This window comes from Tachypleus tridentatus, chromosome 7 (genome assembly GCF_004210375.1).
Source record: "Tachypleus tridentatus isolate NWPU-2018 chromosome 7, ASM421037v1, whole genome shotgun sequence".
In the NCBI taxonomy this organism is placed as follows: domain Eukaryota; kingdom Metazoa; phylum Arthropoda; class Merostomata; order Xiphosura; family Limulidae; genus Tachypleus; species Tachypleus tridentatus.
In genome coordinates this window covers 44,043,863-44,070,213 of record NC_134831.1, presented here as the reverse complement: position 1 = coordinate 44,070,213, position 26,351 = coordinate 44,043,863, and the positions used below count along the sequence as shown (strand labels likewise).

The 26,351-nt window shown below is 33.0% G+C and overlaps 1 protein-coding gene across 4 annotated transcripts in view; it reads right to left on the bottom strand.

Moving 5' to 3' along the window:
- Positions 1-233: 233 nt before the first annotated feature.
- LOC143255548 (uncharacterized) overlaps positions 234-26,351 on the bottom strand; it is a 39,432-nt gene continuing 13,314 nt past the window's right edge. For 2 of the 4 annotated variants that reach the window (XR_013030702.1, XM_076511378.1), the window contains exon 6: positions 234-390. The gene's annotated coding sequence lies outside the window, so the exon portion shown is untranslated. Of the gene's footprint in view, positions 391-18,390; positions 20,003-26,351 lie in introns of those variants that run through there. The other 2 variants (XR_013030703.1, XM_076511379.1) reach the window with 1 other exon arrangement.

The window sequence follows — 26,351 nt, the reverse complement described above, 5'->3', positions numbered from 1 at the left end:
GTGAACCAAGCAACAAGAGTAGATCAATTCTAAAGCTCAATTTGAGTGATAAAAGTGACTTAATGGTCTTGGTATAGCAACCAGTTACAACAGTTAAAAGTTAAACTTATATTTCAGACTACTTTCAAAAGACAGTCGAAGGAAAATCAAACTTTTATTAATCTTTATATTTAGTACAAAAGAAACTCAGTGGAAGTGCTTGAGTTCGATAAACAGTTAATATTTTATGTGTTGGCCTTTTGCTTTAATAACTGCAGATAGTCTCTCAGATATTCTCGTAATATAGTTAATGAAACTATTCTTTGGGATTTTAATCCAAATGTCTTTAATCCACTCCTATAAAGTATCTCATGCTTGAGATCAGAGTTAGTCTTCTTTCTGTCCCTAAGGCTGCATAAAAGAAAATATTTAGCATAAGTATTATGGCCCTTAAGTGCTTTGTCTTTTCCTTTTATATTTTCAAATTTACTTGTTTCGAGCTTACAAACTGGGGTGTACTTGACAGCGTTTGGAGGGCATTTTAAGTATGAAACATTTTGTTGAAGAGACCAATCAGCATCATGTAAAGGTTTTATGAGAACTCTCTGCTTTAATGACAATTCTCTAAGCTTTACTAGAGCTATGGAATGACAACAAAACTTAATACATAACGTTAAACATTGTTTCTGTCAAGGTTTATTTGTGGAGTGCTTTTAAATTGTTTTCTTCTAGCATATATACTCTTCAAAAAAAGAAACGCAAAAGGCAAAATATGAGACAAATTGTTAACAAGTTTATTCCGGGTAGCTCTGCATGACATGTGTGAAACTTTGCACATTCACTGCTGAACATCCATAGTCTGCAAAGGCGAAGTCCACGCTCACTAGTTGAAGTTTAACGTCACTCAACGTCAATAACGAGTATACCCCCCGTGATCATCAATAACTGCTTGGCATCTCCTGCCCATGGAAGCGATGAGATGACGAATCACATCCTGTGGAATGGCTGTCCACTCAGCCTGCAAAGCTGCTGCAAGCTGAGGTAGAGTCTGCAGTTGAGGTTGTCGCCGTCGCAGACGTCGGTCCAACTCGTCTCAAAGATGTTCGATGGGGTTTAAATCTGGTGATCTGGAAGGCCATGGAAGAACGTTGATGTTGTGGTGTTTCAAGAAGACAGTGGTGAGTCGGGCTGTGTGAGGACGGGCGTTGTCATGTTAAAAAACGTCGTTGACGTTCACCATGATGGATTGCACATGGAACCCAAGAATCTCGTAGACGGTTGCGTACGGTCTGATCGGAAATCCTACGCAGCCCTGGTATGGTTGAGGCAGTAGACGTCGCAGTGGTGGTCCTATCCCAAAGGTGATGTTACCGGATGTTTGGATCTTTTGCGGGCGTGGTCACACGAGGTCTGCCAGATCGTGGACGGTCACGAGTTGATCCATGTTGTTGGTGACGATTCCATAGCCTTGTGATGGTGCTTGGGTGGACATTCACAGCTCTGGCAACATCTGATCGAGATTCGCCTTCTTCCAAACGACCAATGGCGTTGTTGCGTTATGCTTCAGTCAGTCTTGGGGTAACTGTATTGCGTGTCGGTGGCTTAACACTGAGCTATGGAAACCGAGAACCCGTCACTTTTATAGGAATTTTGCACATGTTGCACTTGCAGAACATGCAGTTCTCTCAAACAAATTTATTGGACACGCATGCGTTTTGGCGAAAAATCCGATGTTTTCCTCCGTTTTCAAAGTGCACAACTTTTATTGTCATTTTGTTCTGACAATCAGTGCCTTAACACGTGTAACATCACATACTCTGAGCTTGTAACGTTATTACATATATTTCTCTTTAAAATAACAAAAATATCCCTATTGCGTTTCTTGTTTTGAAGAGTATACTTGTACTATATGTTAGTATCTTGCTAACTTCTCTCTATATAGTTAAGACATTATATGGGGTACCATGACGATTATTTCAGATCCGAAATTTGATCAGTATGTTCGTTCAAGCAGAACCCTTATGATATGTCCCTTGGTAAAAGTATATGTGAATTTTAAAGAATAATGAATATTCCAATCCTGGTTCATTCAATTGTCAACAGATCAGTGAAGCATTACCGTAGTGTTCGGATTTATATTATATAATGACATGGAAGACTTAGCTCCATAAAATGGAAAGAATGACAAAGAATTCTCTTGTCCTAGAGTTAACTTTTGCAAAGTACTGTACATGGTAGAAGCGATGAAAATAATAGTATATGAAATTTGAAGTTGAATAGTCTTTGATGAAATATTTGAAATACTATTTTGATGAATAATCCTAGTAATTTCTGCACTTGCAATGTTACTTCCTGCCTTATAACTTTGTTGTAAAAAATGAACTACTTTGTAGCCCGTTCCTAATTATACATCCCTCGTTAAACGTGAGAGTATTGTGTAATTTCGGCATGTTTCATCGCTGGACATAAATTTGTGTTTATGTATAGTTTCCTTTGATTCTAATATATTAAGTGTATGTTCGGTTCATCTGTACAATATTTAAGTTGTGACTTTTTTATTTATATATTAATTTTATTGGAACATTTAATTTTGTAAAACTTCTGAATACCATTTTCAGATACAATTTAGTTTTACTGTAAACCACAACTGTATGTTATTTTATTGCGTACAATGTAATAACCCTTGTTTCTTGTAAACTTATAAAGGTATTTCCCGTTCACACCATTTTAATTTTGCAACCATAACTCACAGCAACTTAAACCTTAGTTTTGTTATCTTGATGTTTTTTTTATTGTCTGGGAAATATATGGTTAATGTATGAAAATCAAAACTAGTGTTAAGTCAGTTATCAAACCTATTTATCCCAGACATTACTTGAGTCACTTCAACGAATATTTAGTATGTTACATCTAAAAGATTTTGAAGCCTTCTTATGTTGTTACAGTCCAAAGTCGCATACTGTCATGCTACACCTTCTTAGATGTGTCGCTTTCTGTAAAACTACCACACGTTCATAGGAAGATAGCTTAAATATTATGCCAGGTTTTCTGAGCTCAATCGTTTAATTTATAGAAGCTTTCCTTAGTTTTGATTAGTATTTGTTTGCGAACTTTGAAATTGCAGTTGTCCGATGTCCTGCCTGTATTTCTTTACAGTGTTATATTTATATGAAGTAAATTTTCATGATTTATTGTTTTTGTCTCTTCTCTTTATCACTTAAACCTGTCAATCCAGTCTTATCAATTCATCCTTCGAACTTCACGTTATACAGTAGATTTCTAAAAAACTCTACAAACATATGATAATACCAAGATGATGAAAATTTAAAACCAAGATAACATGACTAAAATAAATTCGTGATTTTGAGATTAAAAGGGATTGAATATCATATAAATAAAAGTAATTATATTCACAATATTTTAATATCTATACTAAATAATATGGTCCCATTCATTTATAAAATGTACCCCAGTGGCTCAGCGGTATGTCCGCGGACTTACAACGCTAAAAACCAGGTTTGGATACCCGTGATGTGTAGCTTTGTGCTTAATTCAAAAAACAACAACACAACAAGATTTATAAAATAAGAAACTAATAAATGAAAAATTTCTTTTTGATGTCACGTGAAAGAAATATAAATTCTTATTTTTAAAACTTTTCTTATAAAAACGTTAAGTTTTTCCTCACTGAAGAAACACATCCTGTTCCCTAGTAGGAGAGCAGTAAATCTACGGATTTACAACGCTAACTCAAGGTTTCAATTCCTCTCGATGGACGCAGTAGGATAGCCCGATATGGCCTTACTATAAAAATACACTCATCTGCCCTAAAAGCATCCTTCGCTAACGAGTAAACTCGTTTAATCGGTTGGCATTAACCAGAAAGTAAAACCGTTCAATGACTGCCAAGTAATATATAGTATGTAACCAGCCGGTTTTGTTGTAATGAATTATATATTTATAGATTTATTGGTAATTTGCATTCATAAAAGTAGTCTGTCGATATACATGTATATAATATATAGATTTAGACTCTTTTGATTTATTGAGTTTTTTTCGTTGTATTTCGTGAGAACAACACGAAGGTTCTCTGCGCTAGCAATACCTAATTTTGAAGTGCTCAATTAAATGCACCACATACAATAAACACCACCAACCGTCTAATCTTGGGCTAATGTGGCAGAGTAGTATAATTTGATCGTTATTCTCATAACGCAGCCATGCCCAAAAGTTGTGAGCACGTTCTTTGGGGTAGGGTTGGGGGAGCGGTAACAGGAGAAAAAACATTGAACCCTGCGAACTAAGTCTCTGGCCGCAACTTTTTCCAACAATAAATACATTAGCTACATAAATGCCAAAAAAAAAAATTAAAGAGTTAATGCATATATAGGCGACCATCATTCACATGAAAAACAAACTTTGATTCATTTACATGCAAAGTATAAAATTACGCCTAAAGAACTAAACCCGTACATTAGTTAGAAATATTACTTCAGTTATTATCGAGCATTAAAGGTTGATAACAGAAGAAATACACACACATATATATTTATATTCAAATTGCTGTTAACAATATATGTAAGTAGTTAGCTGGGAAATACCAGAACGTTCTTAAGTATATTTCAAGTTAGTTAGTGATCACCATTAGATTCCATCAAGGAACATAGGGCCGCAATCGCTTGTGGATTCTTCAACAGGTATTTAAGTGAGTAGGTTGTAAGCCCACTGCACCGAGCCGTCCCTAATTTAGTAGTGTAAGACTAGAAGGAAGGTAGTTAGTTATCACCATCCACCGCCACCTCTTGGGCTACTCTTTTACCAACGAATAGTGGGATTGACTGTCACATTATAACGCCCCACGGCTGGGAGAGCGAGCATGTTTGGCGCGACGCGGGCGCGAACTCGCGACCCTCGGATTAGGAGTCGCACGCCTTACGCGCTTGGCCATGCTGGACCATCTCAAGTTATAAATTTAATATTACTTAGTTGGTGCAAGAAAATTAAAATCTTATATGAATGTGCATTATTACAGTATATGAACAGATTTTAAGAGTGAGAGCTTTTGTATATATATAAAAAAGAAGCATTTGAACTAACAAGGGTCAAATCACAGGTATAAAATTTGAAAACTTGGCTTTGGGTACGGTCGATTGATGTTTCTCTCTCGCATTACCTAATTTACTGACGTAGCAGCATGTGAAAGAACGCCTGTCAGTTAAACCATTATTGTGTGCGTGTGTATGTCTGCCGATGCTTCTCTCCGCTTCACTTTGGTTCTGCATGGTCAGGTGGTTAAGGCACTCTACTCGTAATTCTAGGGTCGCAGGTTCGAATCCCTGTTGCACCAAACATGCTCGCCCTTTCCGCCGTGGGGGCGTTATAATATTACGGACAATCCCACAATTCGTTGGTAAAAGAGTAGCTCAAGAGTTGGCGGTGGGTGGTGATAACTAGCTGCCTTCCCTCTAGTCTTACACTGCTAAATTAGGGATAGCTAGCGCAAATAGCCCTCATGTAGCTTTGCGCGAAATTCCAAACAAACCGCTTCACTTACAGCAGATTGCAAGAACGTGAGGGGGAGGAGATGTTCATAGAATGAGAATGACGTTGTCATGACGTAAAGTATGGATTGATAGACATATGTAAATAAAAAATATGGTTAAATTTAAGAAAAAAAATGTAGGTTTGTAATACATCTCTTTCGGTGACAATGACTAGATTTTTTTAGACATACTCAAAATATCCATATTAGTTTTATTTAATATCCTACACTCACAGAAAGTGTTAGTGCTTACTTCTATGGCAGTTGTTGTCATGCCACCAATACACTTGACTTGTGGAAATTGTCTGCTGTCAGAGAGCGCGTTGCTAGGAGATGTCACGTGACATCATAGTTCGAGTGTTATTCAGTAGAGAGCGTGTTGCTAGGAGTCTCAGTTCCACAAGAGAATCCAGATGACGCATTGCCAGGGACGGATGCTGTTACTAAGATTTTATACGAGAATGGTATTTCTAAAGTTATGTAGACGGATGGTTTTACTTAACGTGTTTTGTATGTTTTATGAAGGCGGAAGGTGATCAGTGTTACTACATTTCTGCAGAATTACATACAGGTTTCAACTTGACAAACTTATGTTTATAGTTTGTATTTATATTTAGCTGTACTATATTTTTTCAAAAATGATTGGTGTTACTAGGTGAAATGTGAAATCATAGGCAAATGATATTAAGTGTTACTAAGGTGAGGGTTGCTATAGGGTGGCTGGTATTTTTAGAATCAGATAGTTCAGTAGGAACATGACCTCATCATAGGTTGTCTGAACATGTGGTTAAGTCATCAACATTGTAGTATAGATTTAATTATGTGTTAAGGAATTGTACAAGTAAAACCATTATTTTAAAAAACGACTATTAAAACACTGTTACATATGTTTGTCTTATCGTACATATTACCTTAGTTTATTCTAATAAAGAAAATATTATAACAATAGTTTACTCCACACATTGTTTTCAATCTGTCCTAAAGGGTTTTATGATACTTAATTTTTCGTTTTTATAATTATTAAACGAGATATTTTCATTATTAGTATTATAGAGCTTATTGTAGTTTTTATTATTTAACAGATCACAGTATTATTTTACAATTAACTATGATTGGTTTGTTTTCAATTTCGCGCAAAGCTACACGAAGGCTATCTGCGCTAGCCGTCCCTAATTTAGCAGCGAAAGACTAGTAGGAGTTAGTTATCACCAGCCACAGCTAACTCTTAGACTAGTGAAATTTACCATCATATTATATTGTCCCCAATGCTAGAAGGCCAAACATGTTTGGTGGGATGCGAAATCAAACCTTCTACCCCCAGACTACGAGCATAGCACCACCTGACTATGCTGGAGCATTAGGTATGAAGGCAAGAAAAACAAAAAATATTGTTAGCCTTTTAAGAAAAGAAAAAAACACCATATTGGTTATGCTTACAAATATTGTTTTATTTATTTATTTCATTAGTGAAATTTCGTGATTGATAGCAATATACAAATTTAAAGGAAATCGGTGTGTAATCTATAATTACCCTATGTTGAAATTTGATGAATTTTGTCCTTGACATAAAATGATAAAAATAATTCTTCTCACATTAAAAGTTTAGATTAAATACTAAAATTCCTTACTTACAGAAGATTAAAGAAAGACGCTTCGGTTAAAATGAAACAGCCTCAAACCGAAATTATATTTTCTTTTATAGTAACTTGGTGATCGGTCTTTCAGGATACACGGAATATGTATTATAATAGTCTTATGAAACACATAACTCTAAAACATAATTTTTGGGTTTGGGTCTCTTTGAAAGAATCACAAAACTTAGTGATAGTACCTTTTATTACTTTCTCAATGAATGATATCCGTCTTTAATCTTGGCATATAGGTAAAGTACCTTGCTGTAAAATGGGAAAATATCTATTTCAGAAATGTTATTGCAGCATGTCCCTATTGTAGGTAATAAATTAACATTGTAAACGTTTTTATCCGTAGGAGGTTTATTTTTTATTATTTGGAGAAAAATAAGAGAAAGTATAACTTACTTGACAAAAATAATTAATTATTTTTCTTCAACATGGTTTTAAAATTCACACAAGTTCACGAACGATAATCAAAAGATAGGTCTAGTACACAAATAAAACCTAACAGTCACATATTTGTTTAATTTCCTCTAGTGTACAAATCGTAAATGCAACAAAAGTGTAAGTACTTGCTAACTCAGTATTCAATCACAGCACTTGACAAATTCATCCACCAATTCACTGATTAAATAATTACATTAGCTGACTGACAGGGGATCCATATTTCTTGTTGTTTTTATCAAGTCTCAGAAAAGTTCGAAACATCGCATTAAATATCTACAAAAGCAAGAATTTATACTAAAGTGGATTACAAGCAACGTAAAGGGTTTTCAATTCAACTGGGATAGTAAAATTTATTGTTCAGGAAGCATGTTATGCTTATGTGTATAGTATGGCTATTAAGAACTTTTCAAAGCGAAATACCAAGAAAGATAAGAGCTATAATTTAACCCAGTAATAGAAGTAACTAATTTAATGTTCTGCGAGTATACAATGTTATAAAACAATACCCTATAATAATTAGAACAGACGGGCATATGGGATGTGTTGTTTGTCGTATATACTGACAATAATGTATATTTTGTTCACGACAGTGAGAAAGGTAAGATATCTTTCAATACTGTCCCGTTCATTCTTCTTCTGACTGAGAAACTGTGATTTCTCAGATCTTCTGCATATTTTGGGATACAAAGATACATTGTTATTTTTCCAGTTTTAAGTTACGATTCAACACAAGTCAAATTTCGTAATCAAGAGTGTGTGTGTGTCTTCTTCTAGCAAAGCCATGTCGGGGTATCTGCCGAAGGGTATCGAACTCCTGATTTTAGCGTAGTAAATCCTTAGACTTACCGCTGTAGCAGTGGGAGACCGTAACCAAGAACTTTCAGTGATTTTTTCTCAGCACATTTATTCAAACAAATCATAAAATACGACAATAAAAAGAAATAACATGATGACTCTTATGATGTTGCATCGTAATTTCTTCTTTAAAACATTTCCTAACTAATAGTACAATGTGTTAAAAGTGAACAATTGAAATATGTATGTAAACATGTATATTTTTTTATGGTGTTGATGTTTCCTTGAAAGCAATAATTCTCACAAGTTAAAAAATATATCCTAGATGTACTTCTACAGGGTCCACGAAAGATTTTGTTTCAACTGTGCCTAAAACTAAAATTAAAGATAGTAGATATTTTTATTACTTGCTGTGTTGTAGTCTACAGAATGCATAATTCTTCTTATAATTCGTCGCATGCGCACGATTTGCTGACGTCATTACAATACAACATGGAATGCTAAGTGTCCCTTTGCGACATAATTTTAGTGCTGATTGACCCTGAGGACAACACACTATTTTGTGGTGCAAATGGTTAAAACAGGTGATCCCTTCAGGTGGTTTTTGGAATCCTTTAGGGAAAATGAAATATTTTGTTTGATAATACTTATATTTTTATAAAGATTAGATTAACAAGTTAATTTATATATAACATAAATGCTTTGCCCACTGCTTATAAAACGATCAAATTGAATAGAATATTATTAGGCATCACATATCAGTATTGTGCCATATCAAAATTTTCTTTAGCAAATAATATAAAATATTTTATAAAGTGTCCAAATGTTGAAATGTTTTGAAAATGACAGAGTGATTTTAGCTATAGTGACTTAAAAAGTACCAATTGTAATCATAGTTTCTATCTACTGATATCTTCCCTTTTCTGTTATAGCAATCCTTCTTAAAGACATAACGAATCTCACTTCAACCATTATATTTTTTTGTCTTTAATTGGTATGGAACAGCTGTTTACTACAAAGGTTATTATGCACAATTCTTTATCCACTGAATACGTTTTTCAGACTTGTAGTCATTGCCTAAGTATGCTTCAGTTGATACTGGACCACATTATATCTTTTTTGTCACTTGTGAATGTTCCAGTTTCGATTACACTGTGTTGTGTTTTAGATTGTGTTTTTACTAGCTCGTGTTTTTTTCTTCTCCTTTTGAAGATATTTATATTCTTCATGAACACAATTTTCGGAATCATGCATCAGTTCCATCCAAGATGACAAACTATATTCAAGTTGTATTCTTGAAGTTTTTTGAGTCATCTTGTTGTTTGGTTTACTGAAATGTAAAAAAATTCAAAAGCTACTTCATTGCCTTACATCTTACATCTTCTTTCCAATTTTGTACTTGTGATAACACTGGTCGCATTGCAAAATTACAAGCACTGTATCTAATTTGAGTGAATTTTCGAGAGCTGGTATAACAATAATATAAGAAAAGTTATTTAGTTTCTCAAGTAACTTTTACAGAGGAAGGGCTATGGCAAGTTTTATTTTACAAAACAGTGATGTAAAAACAAATTCCAATAAATCTTCTTGCCTCACGAAAGTTCTTTGGTACTGGCCAATTATAAACAGATAATCTATCCAATAAACTGATTTGATGATGAAGTAATTAAAACTGTTTGGTATTCAGCTTCAGGTTCCTTGTCATCAACTTATCCTAAGCCCACTTCCAGCACCATCAAAGTTATCTTTATGTGTGGTTGAACAACTGTAGCATAAAACCAGTGTTAATCTACATTTTTTAAAGTTTTTAACCAATTAGTTCATCAACTCATGTTCTGGTTTCTGAAATAATGAATTTAATTCATTTGGGGTAGGTAGATTACTTTCAGTTGAATTTGGCCCCTTAAGTGCAGCTGATTTCTATTTTCTTGGTTTTTCCTTTGATCTTGTTGGGCTCTGAATTAAGTCATTTATTAAAGCATTGGCTCCTTACTTTATTATTATCTATTGATCTTCCACAATTGTAATAGCTATGTTTAGCACATTTATGACATTTCCCTTTTTTGACATTCTTTAGAAGTAGTTTTGTGTCCATACATAGAGTACTTTTAATTTAAATCGAAAACGTATTTTCTTGTATATTACTTCAACCATTATGTTTAACAAATTTTTTACTTAATCTTTTCAGTTCTTCTACATCACGTACAGATGAAGTTGATGTTGTTATACTACTTAATATGATAATCTGGTAACTTCTGGATGGTGTTTTTAATTGTTTATATGTAAATATAGGGGTTGAAGTTCCACTACCAACTAGAAAACGTCCTCAAAATGTGTACCAATGTTTTTCTTAAGCTTGATTTGCATATCCTCATGCACTGGGTCATTTTTATATTGGTCATGGGCCAAAAAATCCATTATTTTTTGCAGGACTACCTACATAAAGTAAGTGTTCAAATTCGGCTCTTATTTCTTCTGTACTTTACCCCTTAACTTTCTTTACAATATTCTTTCTAGTGTAACATTTCATACTTGTAGAATAAGAAAGCCACTAATACCAGATACTTGTTATTGCTCATAGCTTGGAGATTGTTGAATACTGTTATAGTTAGTCTCTTTAAATTGGCTGCAAGACGAATAGTTTTTTTCCATCCATTTATTTTGCAAGTTATTGAAAACTTAGCCTGATATACCTTTCATGGTTCTTTTATATCGTAGTCTGTTAGTTTCTCGATTGTATGTAGTCTAAAATAATTTTGTAATTATCAATAGCATGGTGTAAGTAAGATAGGTTCTCATCTTCCATATTTCAAATTAATGGTATTTAAGGTTAAAATTATCGGGAAGATGTGGTGAAAGGTTTGGCTGATTTAGTTTTTTCTCTTTACACGTTTATTTTTCCGGTGTTTTATTCGGTAATTGATGTTCTTTCTTACTTAATTTTGCTCCTATAATCTATCTGTACATCTTCAGTAGCTTCTTCGATCTTATCTCCAATCAAATTTACTTTTGTTCTTAATTCTACTTTTCGTTTTATGTCTTCAGTACACGAACATATCAACCAATAGGCTTTCAAGGCTTGAGCATAGAGTAGAAATATTTAGGGGCACCTTTTGAAATATTTTAATTTTTTTAGCTAAGGTGCACCCCTCAAATTGTTTGACTTTAACATACATTTTTCAACGTTCATATTTATTTTCTTTGTATACCCTGACCTGCTGCACCTGCGCTCATGTTGGCCATGTGACTTTGAACACGCATTTGTGTCCCTCAGTGATGCAGCGATATGTCTGCGGATTTACACTGATAAAAATTGGGTTTCGATACTCGTGATTGGTAGAGCACTGATAACCCATTTGTGCTTAACTGTCATCAAACAAACCCACATTTGGACTTCTTGTACATCAGCTAAGTCTGCCTTCATTATAACTTTCCATTTACTTTATTTTACAATAATTTTGCTTTGGTTCGTTTCGTAAAAACCTGTAAATTCCTATTTTATTTACTATGTTCTGGCGAGTTTCTTTGTTTCAATTCGTGAAGTCCCCCGCTGGTACAGCAGCAAGTCTACGGATTTGCAACGCTAAAATCAGGGATTCGATTCCCCTCGGTGGGCTCAGCAGACAGCTCGATGTGGTGGTTAAAAGAAAACATACATAATTCTTGAAAAAAAAAAGTGTCATACACTAAACACTCATAACTATTTTATATTCTGTGCACTTTTATAAGTCTACTCCTGAGATAGCGGTAAGTCCTCGGATTTACAACTTTAAAATTAGAGGTTCGATTCCCCTCAGTGAGCACAGCAGATAGCCCCCTGCAGCTTTGCTATAAAAATCATATGTAAAACTTTATTGTTTACTTTACGTGTAGATTTATTAAATAAAATGATGTGTAATTTTAATAAATAAAATTATGTATGCGTAGTTTTATTAGAGTTATGTATGTGTAGCTTTAATAAATCAAGTTACTTGATGCGTGAATTCGTTTGCATGACTACATAAAAATGTTTTTAAATATACCAGAATTTTCGAATCTAACAAATAATGTCTACAAGAAGTCGTAGTTTAAATAGCGTGCGTGAAAATAACAGAATAAGAAAAATACGGAAGAAGAGCGTGAAAACTAGCGCAAATGTTTTGTAGGTCACGGCAAGTAACAAACATAACTTAAGTCATGTAGTGGCTAAATTTCCTTTGTATCAATGTCAACACAGCAAAGAAAATATGTACAATACTCGCTAATAGAGAAATCGCTCGACAAAACTACAGCAGACGCAGTATATAACTCGCTGTTTAATGAACTAAGTTATTGATTGTCGATTTTATATTGTTGTTTTTTTTTCCGTTTCGTGACAATTAGAGACGTCACGCCAAGCCTAGACACTTAGGAATCTTCCAGGCGTCACACTTCATAACATCTACCAACTCGGCATGGCCAGGTGGGTTAAGGCGTTCGACTGGTAATCTGAAGGTCGCAGGTTCAAATACCCGTCGCACTAAATATGTTTGCCATTTAAATCGTGGTGGCGTTATTATGGTTCGACCAATCCCACTATTCGTTGGTAAAAGAATAGCCCAAGAGATGACGGTGATCGATGATGACTAGCTGCCTTTTCTCTAATCTTACACTGCTAAATTAAAGATGACTAGCACAGATAGCCCTAGAGTAGCTTTACGCGAAATTCATAAAACAAACAATCATAACATCTAAATTAAAATATTAAAAGACTGGCCTACAACAGTAATTATAATTAATCTTACATAATAGTTTGGGTAGCGGTTTCGTGCATTTTTGTTTCTTTTAATTTTATTTAAGAATCTTCGATTTGTAAGTGAATTCCAAAAATGACTGAGCACGGATCAATGGTCTTTATACGAAGTACCATGCTACTTTGACCTAAATACACAAAATCGGAAATAATCGCAAATATACTTCATGAAAAGAATAGGACTACTTTGCTCGATGGTCAAATCTAACCAAACGAGAAAGAAAAAAATATCAATAGAATTTGGATATTTTATTTGAAATTATTTCTTGTAGTGTAAAAATTATGAAAAATAATTGTTTAAAAGTTTTGTTGAAAACGTAATACATTTGATATAATATATACATATGAATTTTTATAATAAAGAATCTCTCGAGGTTGGAAAGATGGTCAAAGCCAAAAAATCAAACAGCAAGTATCCTGCAGCCATATTAGGTTAATTTTTAAATGTGATGAAACTATAACTTGCTAGTAGAGTATGGAATATCAAACAACCAAAACCACTTCAAATAAAAATAATGAATAAAAATTTTTGGCATTCTAAGATTTTTTCATTATTATTAACACGATTTCTGTTGGAGATCATGTTTTATACTGTTTCAGTTTTATACTGTTTTATAATATTCAATTGTTTATTCCAAATTATTAGTACACTATATTAAATAAAATCTCTAACTCTGTCCGTACAGCCCCATGTTAGCTTGGTGGAAAGTCTGAGGGCTTATAATACTAAAAATGGACGCTCGTGGTGGCACAGCACAGCTCACTGTGTATCTTGAAGCGTAATAACAAACAAGTAGGTAATGTCTACATATTATATTTCATGTAATGTCTACATATTTCATGTACAGCACTTTGAAAGTTTTAAAATTTCCTCCGCTTTCACCAATGGTGTTCATATAAGTGAGACAAACAAAGAAGTTCTCTTGTTAGATATACGGCACTAATATAGTTAGTATTCAGGGTTCCGTTTGGTGTTAGATAGTCAAAACTCATGTTGGTCATTTTGTAAAATAAATTTTGGAACTCAGGGACATGTCTCATACACAGTTGAGACAAAAAAAAAAAAAAGGAACACTTTCGAACAGGTTCAACTTGATAATGTTTGAGCCCCATACGAATCCACGCGAGTTAATAACTACAAGACAATAAATTGTATACATTGTTTTTATATTAGAAATAAAATGGGAAACGTGGTTTATTTCATTTATGCTAAAGTTTGTATATTATATCTTATCTACTGAAATTGAGCAAAATTGACAGTTTTTTCCTTGTGTCTTCATAGGCTTAAATAGGCCAGTGGCTTCTAAATGTTATAAATGAAAAGTGATGCTGACATTACTTTTTGTTATGTTTACTCATTTCTCTGTGAAAAGAAAAAAATATTTGAAAAAGTTGGGAAAACTCTATAAGTTCCATCTTTTTTTTTAGAATAATAAAAAAACATGATGGAAAAACAAAACATTTCTCTCCCTAGCATTGAAGTTTGAAGTTATAAATTTCCAATGTCAATTACTTCAAACATGTTTTCTACTCGCAGCTGACTGAAAGATTTTGTAGATTGAACTAGTACACTCACGAGCATTTTTCATAATTTAGGTTTCTCAGTGAGGAAATTAAACACAAGATCAATCCAATTGTGTGGAAAATTCAACAGTAAAGACTCTAGGTTTAAAAGTTTTATACGACATCACAGCCTCTTAAAAACGATTATGTTTACACTTTGATTTTTTTTTGGGGGGGTGCAAGTGATAACAACATTGAACTGACCATTAGTGGTTTTCGAACCGTTAATTTTGAATGCTGTTGTGCATAGAAATTCGTGTGTATCAATTTTGTTGGCAAATATCATAAACCTAATACATTTAATTAACTTCTAAATTAAAATTAAAATTTCCGCCTATTTGAAATCGCAATACGTAACATACGTAATATAATAAATAGGAGACTTATCTGAGATAAATTATAATACGTAACATCAGCTGCGTCTAAAATTACAGTACTTGATTAATTATATTGGCTTTTATACACACTTTCTTTATCATATTACGCCTTGCACATGAGGTATTAATTGTATAGAGATTTCGCATTTCTACACGTTCATCCTCTTTCACTTCCGCATCTTAAAGAGGAATGCGTGTTGTTTATTATTTTCTACAATAATCTTTATTACAAGGATTTTTAAAATAATTTTTAAAACACTTCGGTGGAGTCAGAAGAGAATATATGAAGACTAAAGTTTTTAGAAAAGATACACATCACGTTTAGCTTTTTTATGTAATATCACACATATTTTGTATTTTGTGTCTTCAAGGACATTAATTTTGTTTCAACCACACCATTTTGTTTCTGTCACATTCAACAAATAATACAGTGGGGTGGGGGTACAAAGATAAAAAGCAGTAAAAGTAATTCCCAAAGAAGTATAGACAAACGGATGTGATTTATTAGGGAAACTAGTGTTTGTGGGTTCTTACCTGTGCCAATTTGTTTATTCATTTTTCCTGTCATTGATAAGATTGGTATACTAATTACTATATCAGATATAATTACGTTTATTTTAATTTGTTGATAATCATTAAACTTGTAGTATAAAGGTCGATTATTATTATAAGCTTAAATTTGTATTCAGGACTAACCTAAATCCCCTAAGCTGGTCAAACCTCATAAGATGTTATTGGATTTACAGCCGAAAATATCGTTAATAGCAAGGGTATCCAAATAATGAATCAGTGCATTCTGATTTTTAAAAGTATATATATAAGAAAAGTATATTAGCAACAGAGATGATCAGGTACACTCTAGGTACATATCTTGTTCTGATCGAAAGTTATTATTATATAGCATTAAGCATTACTAACACCTGGATTCAAATATATACTAAAACTTCGTCATTTTATAAATCGTTCTGCTAACTCTCTCTTGCTTTACTTTTGTTTTGTTTCTTCCTTGGACCGTGTAAACAATTATTTTGTATTGTCATGGCGAGGATAGAAGTACCTAAAAACAGTTGTAATTGTAGGAACACACTGACAGAAGTAAATGGAAAATATATAAGAAAGAGGATATCGTGTAATTTGTGCTGATGTGGATGATTATTTATAATTACGAAGGTTAAAAAGGATAATTTTCACACACAGTGAACTGAAACACATTTAATGCGAATAACTGATCTTGTCAAACAACATGTAGCTATAACGCCAAAATAACAGTTAATTAATATACATTGGACTAGTTTATGATTTATTTTAATTTTTTTTTACACCAAAACGCGTAATTTCAGTGGAAGAAAGAACGTATCTGTGAATAACGTACAGTATCTGTTTTGGTTCATTGCTACTAATTCACGGCTCATTAGTGCTGCACGGGAGAGCGAACCAGATAAATTCAATACGCTTTATATTGTACTGGAAAATTTTCATGTATTATCCTTCATTCACCAACATTAACCTAAAATATTGTAAGTGTGAGAATAACGTTGGTGAAATGAATTAGAACAACATCAAACAAACACGATACATCTAATGTAATATAACTTAAACAACAAGCTTATAATTTGGTTATTAGTTCCTTTAATTGAGGAATGAATTATTACAAATCTGTTGCCCAAAAATATCAATAGAAGACTAAAACATATGCCTTTCAGACTTTTTTTAGATTTTCATTACTTAACAAAAACATAAAATCTATTTTCGTTTTTTGCCATACATTTGATCTTATTAAAACAAATTATAAACACTGAGCATTAACAACACGATAAACATATTCTGTAGCTCTTACCAGTTGAGAGTAAATAAGACTGTAGTTCAGGAGACTATAGGCAAATGGGACACTAAATATTTTAGGCTAGGATACTCTAGGAAAATGAGTTGGAGATCGATTTTTCAGTAAGAATTTCAACATTTTTATTTGTATTCGATTCTAAAACTATTTTTGGTTCGAACACTTTAGCTTCAAAATTGCATTATTTTATATTGGAAAATAAGCCTGCAGTGAACATTTTCCAGTATACAAGTAGCTATGCGTATCCATCTATGTTTGATGATTACAAATTAAACCAGAAAAAGGTCGTTTTTGAAGTTAATGCTTATTAAAGACGCTGAGCTCTCTATGATAGTATAATATTGTCTTAACAGTCTTTGTCTCATATTAATTTAAAATGACCTTTTGTAAATATTTCATCTGTAATATACACAGAAACTCCTTTCTAAAATGTCAAAAAATATGATGTATAATAACCAATAATATGCCTCTTTCATTATTGTGTGATGTTGAAACAGGAATAATTATTACACAGAAACTGAGTTTTAAAAAACTGTTTTTTTAATTGGAAGTATGCTCGTTGAAATTTTATTATAGTAATGAATAAATCGCTTTTTGAGCAAGCTTAAAGTTTATAAATAAGATTAACATTTAAAAATGTACACATACAAAAATTGATTATAAAAATAGACTCACCTGTAGACCACGATGTGAATTTACCTGTGGGATAATGCATGCGTTGTACAACATAATTAATATGAATTAATGTTTCTCATATTATTCACTGTCCTAGATCCCCGAGTTGTCTTAATCCGCATCTGGCTCTTACGGTTACTTTGATCATCCACGTAAATTCTGTTCATGCTCAGTGTATATGTCGGAAAACTGGAAGTGCAATTTAGACTAATTAAAGTTCTCCACGTCAGCACACGTTAGAACCGTTTAGTGCTGTATGCTTTATATTTTTGCTAGCTGTATTTGTGACAGAACTTGCTCATTCTACGATTCATAACATATATTTATAAGCGAACAATGTGACATTTAACGTTGGCATATTTAACGTTGAAATCTCGAGTTTCCATCATTAAGTGACAGGCTATTCACTAACAAAGGTAACAGTAACAGACGATGAAAACTGGAACGAGCATAGTATAAATATTTCGTATGGTCGAGGCCTAAGCAGATTCTTAAACGAAAAAGTACAACAGTGTATACTTCTATGTACAAATTTACCCTTAACTTTTACTTGGATAATATACAAATTAAACTTGTAGGGTCAAATATCAAATCAAGTGCAGGACCGACATCACCAGACGGTTAAGTCGCTCGACTCGTAATCTGAGGGTCACGGGTTCGAATCCCCGTCACACCAAACATGGTCGTCTTTTCAGTCGTGGGGGCGTTATAAGATGACGGTCAATCCCACTACTTGTTGGTAAAAGAGTAATCCAAGAGTTGGCGGTGAGTGGTGAAGACTAGCTACCTTCTCTCTTGTCTTACACTGTTAAATTAGGGACGTCTAGCGCATATAGTCCTCGTGTGTAGCTTTGCGCGAAATTCAAAACAAACAAATCGATTTGTTTCGATTTGATCGATTCTTATCACTTTGAGTCAGAATTCGGTTTCGTACAAAAGATAGTTTATTTATTTCCAATAACAGATTATCAAGTTAACATAAAACAGAAACTAGTTTATGGTTATCTGTGCGATAACGACAATGATAGTTGGTCACATTATTTTAAATGCTATGTTTGGATTATTTTCAATAAAAGGTTTAACTATTTACAAATAAGTTTGTGTAGATATAACACAAAGTTCACAAACTTGTTCAAAATTATTAAGTGCATATGTAAAAAAACATAACGTAAGAAGGAGTTTTCAAGAAAACTAATAAATTTGAAGTTTAAGATAAGGTTATAGTAAATAAAATGTATTACTCTGTTAAAGTAATTATGAAATTACACATCAAAATCTTTCTTCAGGTTAACATTATCTTTCGAAAGTAAAACTGATGTACCGGAGGCATGAAAAATCATAACCTTATTTTTGAATAAAATGTTCAAAAATTTAGTATTTAAGTACAACTTTAAGTCTAAAATAAAAAAGTATATCAATGTTTCATATGGTTCAATGACCAAATACGATAATAATTAGAGCTAAGCTAATAACATCACCAAATTATATTTTGCATGACTTAGTTTCTGCAATCCTCAATTTTCATGGAAATAGGAAACAATTCATAGCTGTTTACACATTATTGATTATATCTTATTTTCTAGCTTGTTAGCTTTTCAACAATTGTAAAAGAGTCTTGTTTCAAAAAGTGAGATGGTAAATCACATGCATCCCAATCCTGCTTGACACATCAGAAGTATCCAAGGATTGCTTCAACTGCTTTAATGACTCTTGGTGAAAAGTTTGTCTCTTTTATTTTGCCATAGCATTGACTAATTTGGTTTAAAACGATTTATTAAAAAGTGCAAAATTAACTTAAAACGCCTCTGTAGTTGGAGGTCTGGACAAAATTGGATAGTAGAGAGTAAATGAAACTTAATATACAAATTAAGCATTAATAATTCATTTCATGCACAATAAATGTGTTACTAAAAATCTTTAAAAGCCAAGAACAATTATTGAAATACATGCTCTAATGAGTAAACAAACAATGAAGAATGACTAGTGATTCAAACATCACTTCTCTAATGGTAGCGTATAATGTTATTACTTCTCATTGAACAAAGTCCAAATAAAAACATGGGACTTAAGGCATTATAAATACACAGTTATGTGCTGATTTCTCTGGTCGTTCTTTTGGTCAAGTGACATGAGAGGATCAAGTACACACTACCACTTCCTCCCTCTTTAACTGTTGGTTTAGTTCTTGAGTGTCGTAGATGAAGTCCACATTACTATAATTCAGCTCAATAGCTAGGAAAATCCGTTATTACATCATGTATCCATTGCAAATGTTCGTTCAAACACGCACTTTTTTTTTAACTGTGTCCCAAATGTACAATGTAGATTTTTCTTTTTTTTTTGGTAAATATTTCGCTTTTTTTCGTTTGTTGTTGCGTGCTACAAAACACGTGTTTTATATTAAAAATCTGCAACTTACGATACAATAAACACATTGTTATGTGTATCTGTTGCAAACCTAAAACCTGCAATTTGTGTTAAACAACTAAGTTTTTATGTGTCACATTTTATAATAACTGAATAGGAAATCAACACCGTTACGCAAAGTACACGAATAACATCATCTTGGACTAAAATTGTTAACAAAGCCATTCGTTCATTTCTTGTTTTCTTCATGGATTTGTGTAATATCTGTAGAAACAGATAAATGGTGATACATTCTATCCGATCCTTGAATATCGTTCATGCTGATGTCTGTAGATTAATGTGTGTGTGTGTGTGTGTGTTGTTATAGCTATCGGGCTATCTGCTGTGTCCACCGAGGAGAATCGAACCTCTGATTTTAGCGTTATAATTTCGTAGACTTACCGCTGTACCAGCGGGGGAGTGAACTGTAGATTAACAATAAATCTTGTACAAGTGATGAAGAACTAATGTTCTCTGAAAATAATGTAATTAAACTTACAATTAGTACTCTTTAGTTTCTTTCATTGTTTCTGAATAATAATGTGTTTGAACAAATTACCGAAAACATTTTTAATGTTAACTATGGGTTACACTGCCATAGTTTTAAAATGTTTTCATTTCTATTAAAGAACATCCAAAGTATAGAAGAATTACCCTGGAATTTTTGCCTTGTTAAAAACCTCTCATTGCTAGCTTCCCTCATTCAAACTGTCACCACCAGTATTCAAATGTTTGCTGACGTTTGCATTACAAGTTTGAGAACTAAGGTGAACAGTCCTGGAAGCTAGTTCTCTAGCTATTTGAAATATGGCAAACATCATTGATTTACACGAATGAAAAATTGGATTGTTATTAGAACTGAGCAAAATTCCGAACTCTTCTGTTATTGCAGCCCTTGGGACAACAAAAACTATATCCTTCAGCCTGAAAAACTGGATACTTCACCATTAATGACAAATATATTTCAATTAAAAATAGCCCGGCATAGCCAGGTGATTATAGCACTCGACTCGTAATCTGAGGGTCGCGGATTCGAATCCCGGTCGCACCAAAACATGCTCGCCCTTTCAGCCGTGGGGGCGTTATAAGTGACAGTCAATCCCACTATTCGTTCGTAATAGAGTAGCCCAAGAGTTGGCGGTGGGTGGTGTGACTGGCTGTCTTCCCTCTAGTCTTACACTGCTAAATTAGGGACGGCTAGCGCAGATAGCCCTTGAGTAGCTTTGCGCGAAATTCAAAACAAACTAAAGCTATAGAGCTAAAGAAAACAAAATACCATAAAAACCGTGGAAATAAATTTGACTCATGACATTTCTGTAATAATTTCATTACAATGGTCTAATATTAATTAACTTGTAAAATATAAGAATAAAAAAAACTGGAGTTTGTGCATGCTTAAAATTCTAACTTGAGTGCTTAGCATGGCACAAAGGAGGCAGAAGTTATGGAAGCATGTGTAATAAATATGCATACGTAAATTATGTCCAAATTAATAATTAATACCTAATTAATAGTTTATTAATTAAATGTTTCGATTCAGATACAAATAATATTGAATATTCACATTTTTAATTAAATGGTTCGATTCAGATACAAATAATATTGAATATTCACATTTTAATTATGAATTCATCGTCAACACAAGGGCACGCATCGCTAGGTGACATCATATAATTACGTCATCATTTCCACAATGTGCGTTTCTAGTATTGATCTTTTTAATATTTTTAGATGACACTTATAGTTTTTGCTTTTATAATTAATCTTTAGGCATACTTCTGTTTGAAAACGGTGACACGCAATGATTTTAGTAGGTTATAATTTTACTCTATAATGAATAAATAATTAATATATGTTGCATATTTCATGTTTTTAAATAAGTTATTTTTTACTTACATAAAACTCCAATATGTTTTAAGCAGATATCTTTAATTAATACACGTTAGTTAAATCACAGACTTAATGACACTGAAACAAATAGTAACAGCATACATCTCACATATACGGACTGTGTTTCTACAGGCAGAACGTATTACTATACTATCTTAGTATTGCATAAAAATTTCAACTCGTCTCCATTTATGTTCATAGTTTTCATTTTTATGTTTAATTGTGTTACATGCAGATAGTAGTACTAACATATATAATATACTGTAGTATATTAAAATATAGTTTTCACTTTTGTATTTAATTTTCATGGCACTTTTTGCATTTTCTGATGATTTATATATATAAAAAACACTTATCATTCATTAGTTTTCATTTCTATAATTAATGCATTGCATATCATCTATTCGCTCTTAAGAGGAAGTTATATTTGAAAATAACGACATACAATGATTTCACTAGATTATAATTTTACTTTATAATGAACAAATGATTCAAACATATCGCATATTTTCATTTTCAAATACGGTATTATTTTACTTATACGAAACGAAATGTTAGAAGTGGGATAGGATCCTTGAGAGATGACAAAGGAAGTCTTGTACCTGATAGTTATGAAATGGTTAGATTCTTAACTTCTGCTTTTTCCTTCAGGTTTCACTAATGAAGACTTGAGCAGTATTCCTCATCTTTGAAAATTAATAGATGAAAACAAAGTCTTAAAGAATGATAAGTCTCCTAGGTCAGATATTTCCCTGAAGGTTTTAAAGGAGGTCAAAAATTGGATATATGAGTCACTTTCCACAATTTTTGTAAGTACTTGAATAGTGTACAAATACCAACAGATTGGAAATTAGTTAGTGTCACTCCTGTCTTCAAGATAGGTAATAGAAGTTGTCTCATTAAATATAATCAGTTATGGAAAAAAGTTTTGAAAAGTCTGATAAAAGATATTTTGCAAAGTTATTTACAAAGTTTAGATATTTTATTGGATAGTCAACATGGTTTCACTAAGGGAAAACTCTTACCTTACAAATCGTTTGACACGTTTTGAAAATGTTACTGCATATATAGATGAGAGTAAGAGCGTACATTTGGTGTATCTGAATTTTTCAGAAAGCATTTGACAAAGTGTCATATAAAAGGATAGTTAAGAAACTTATCTCTATAGATGTGGGGATAAGTTAACTAATTGGATAGAGAGTGGTTTGATGGAAGAAAGTAGAAAGGTTGTTACAATTGGAGTTCAGGATTAATATTACAGGTGGTGTACCTCATGGTTCAGTCTTAGGGTTCATTAAATTTTTGATTTACATTAATGATATAGATGAAGGAATGGTCAATAAATTACTTAAATTTGCTGATAATATCAAGATCTTGGATGGTGCCGGCTTTAAAGAAGATGCTGCTGCTTTACAAAAGCATTTAGTGAGCTGACAAATAAATGGCAAATGGGTTTTAATTAAGACAAATGCAAGATATCGCATATGGATTATCATAATTTTAATCCTAAGTATGGTTTGGCTGGGAAGAACCTTATCAGTGTGATGAAAGAAAAGGATCTTGGTGTAATGGTTGATTAAGCATTTTAATCCGTTCAAGCAGTGTGTTGTTGCTAGTGGTAAGACAAATAGGATTTTACCTTACATCAACAGAAATATTGAATACAAATCTAAAGAGGGTTATACTTTCATTGTATTATGTTCAGTCTTGGTCTCCTTACCTTAGGAAAGACATTGGATTGTTGGAAAAGATTCAGAGGAGGGTTACTTAAATGGTATCTAGAAGGGAGGAGCTGTCATATGAGGAGAGATTACGATCCTTAAAACAGTTTTCTTTTGAAAAAAGAAGAGTTGAAGGGGATCTGACTGAAGTATTTATGATTTTAAAGGTAGAAGTCGCCTTCAGCTAAGACAACTTTATTTTACAAATAGGGTGGTTGATCTATGAAATGTATTGCCTTCGGATGTTGTGGAGGCAGTAGATTTGAGTAAATTTAAAAGAAAACTTAAGGTGGCTTTAAATGTTTCTATTTAATAGATTTAGTTTGGCTTAGAGGATGGGACAGCCGAAATGGATAAACAGATCTCCTGTTGTTCCTAAACATTATTATTATGTTGTATTGATTATTAATTTGTATATCATTTGTATAATATTAATTAATTAACCTCAACTTAACAAACCATTTATTATATATTAATTTTAATTTATATATAATTTGCGTTTATTTAATTGATTAAAATTTAATTAATAAGCAATTAAATATATATTAATTACTAAGTTGCATATAATTTACATATACGTATTAAATACACATGGCATCATCATATTTAACACACAAGTTTGAAACTTTTATTTTATTTATAGCTTATATGTATCATGTCTCCCGCTGGTACAGCGGTAAGCCTACAAATTTACAACGCTAAAATCAGCGGTTCGAGTCCCCTAGGTGGACTCAGCAGTTAGCCCGATGTGACTTTGCTATAAGAAAAAAACACACACACTTATGTATATTATGTAGTAGTAAGTATTAGTTCCATTGATAAACAAATAAAAATGGTTTGTTGTTATTGTTTGGGTAATAAAGGTAGGTTATATCCAAATTAGCACAAAAAAAATGTTATGTTGTTAGTGAATTATTGTAAGCCTCCACAGAGTCATAGCTGGATACTTTTACTATGTCATGAATGACAACCGGCTCAAAAACTCCATTATTAATCTTGAGTTTTTGTAAACACTGTTCAGCCTGGACAACAAGGTACAGTACTGTACCATCAAATTCCAACCTACCTGGTCATACAGTGTAACAAAGTAGACCCCTTTTCTTCCCAGTTCAAAAACACAAAACTGAACAAAAAAAAAGTCAGCATCGAACTTTCTGCCTGACATAAAAGTGTCCTTTCACATCTCGGATAAATATAAGATGTGACATTTTGAGGAGGCCAAAACAGACAAAACATTAATTCACAGTCATGCCAAAGATTTTATTACGGATATAAATATTGATGTAATGGTGAATGTGTAGTATTCACTGACTTCTGTAAAACCCGTATGGTGGCACTATGTAATCATCCTTCCACATAAACAGAATAATACAAAACGTACATATGAAAAGAATCCTCACAAATAAGCATTGTAAACATATTATAAAAATTTCACTACACTATACAAAGTAAGCCATTTAAGAGTGATTAACAGTAGTTAAATTAAAATACGGTAATATACTACGGTATTGAATTATAAGTTCTACAGATAAAATAATAAAATTGATATTAAATAAAACACGATCTTAAACACGGAATCCCACTCTGAAGCCCCCAGTGGCACAGTGGTATGTCTGCGGACTCACACCGCTATAAATCGAGTTTCGATACTCGTGGTGGACAAAGCCCAGATAGCTCACTGTGTAGTTTTGTGCTTAATCCTCAACAAACAAACCAAATCTAAAATTAAGATAATACAGATACTTCGAGATACACCATTAAATTCACAAAACGAAACATGATTACTAATTAGTAAATTTTAACTTTGCAGCGTCAATGAAATGCTACTGTTCAGGAGAAGATCTCTCCTAGACTTTATAACCTTCTCATATCATGATATACTCCCAACTCCTCCACTGACTGGACTACAACACTTATGTTACAGGAGGGTATACACCCCAAATATCAGTGAAATTGCAACAACAGATCTTGGTCGCAGAACCAGCATTTCACCTATCTGTATTATTTTGTACCATTTGCAGGTTCACTGGTATCTAATAGATAAGATTAGCCCTACTAATGAATACAAGTTCGAGAAAGAAAGAACTATAACATTTAAACTTAAAATACTGCTCGACTGGTTTGCAAGAAAGGAGTGAACTCTGTTAACTTTGCCAATTCTGCCTGGACCTATCGGACTAGACTCATAACCATTTATACTCGTTACAGTTTAGCTACTAGTAACTTTTAATACGTTACGTGTATCTTCAGAGGAAAATCGAGCTTTATCTTCAACAAGCCACATACAGCAAGAGTGCATTGAATGTCAGAAGGCACTTCTAGATATTCTAAAAAAAAATGAATGGAAAGTGTTTTAAGGGATTGTGTTCTGCACCGGAAAGGTATGACATTATATAGGCCCGGCATGACCAGGTGGGTTAAGGAGTTCGACTCGTAATCTGAGGGTCGCGGGTTTGAATCCCCGTCACACCAAACAGCCTCGCTTTTTCAGCCGTGGGGGCGTTATAATGTGACGGTCAATTTTACTATTCGTTCGTAAAAGAGTAACCCAAGAGTTGGCGGTGGATAGTGATGACTAGCTGCCTTCCCTCTAGTGTTACACTGCTAGATTAGGGACGGCTAGCACAGATAGCCCTTGTGTAGTTTTGTACGAAATTAAAAAAACAAAAAAACAAACATTATATAATACATAAAAAATACGTCATCTCTCT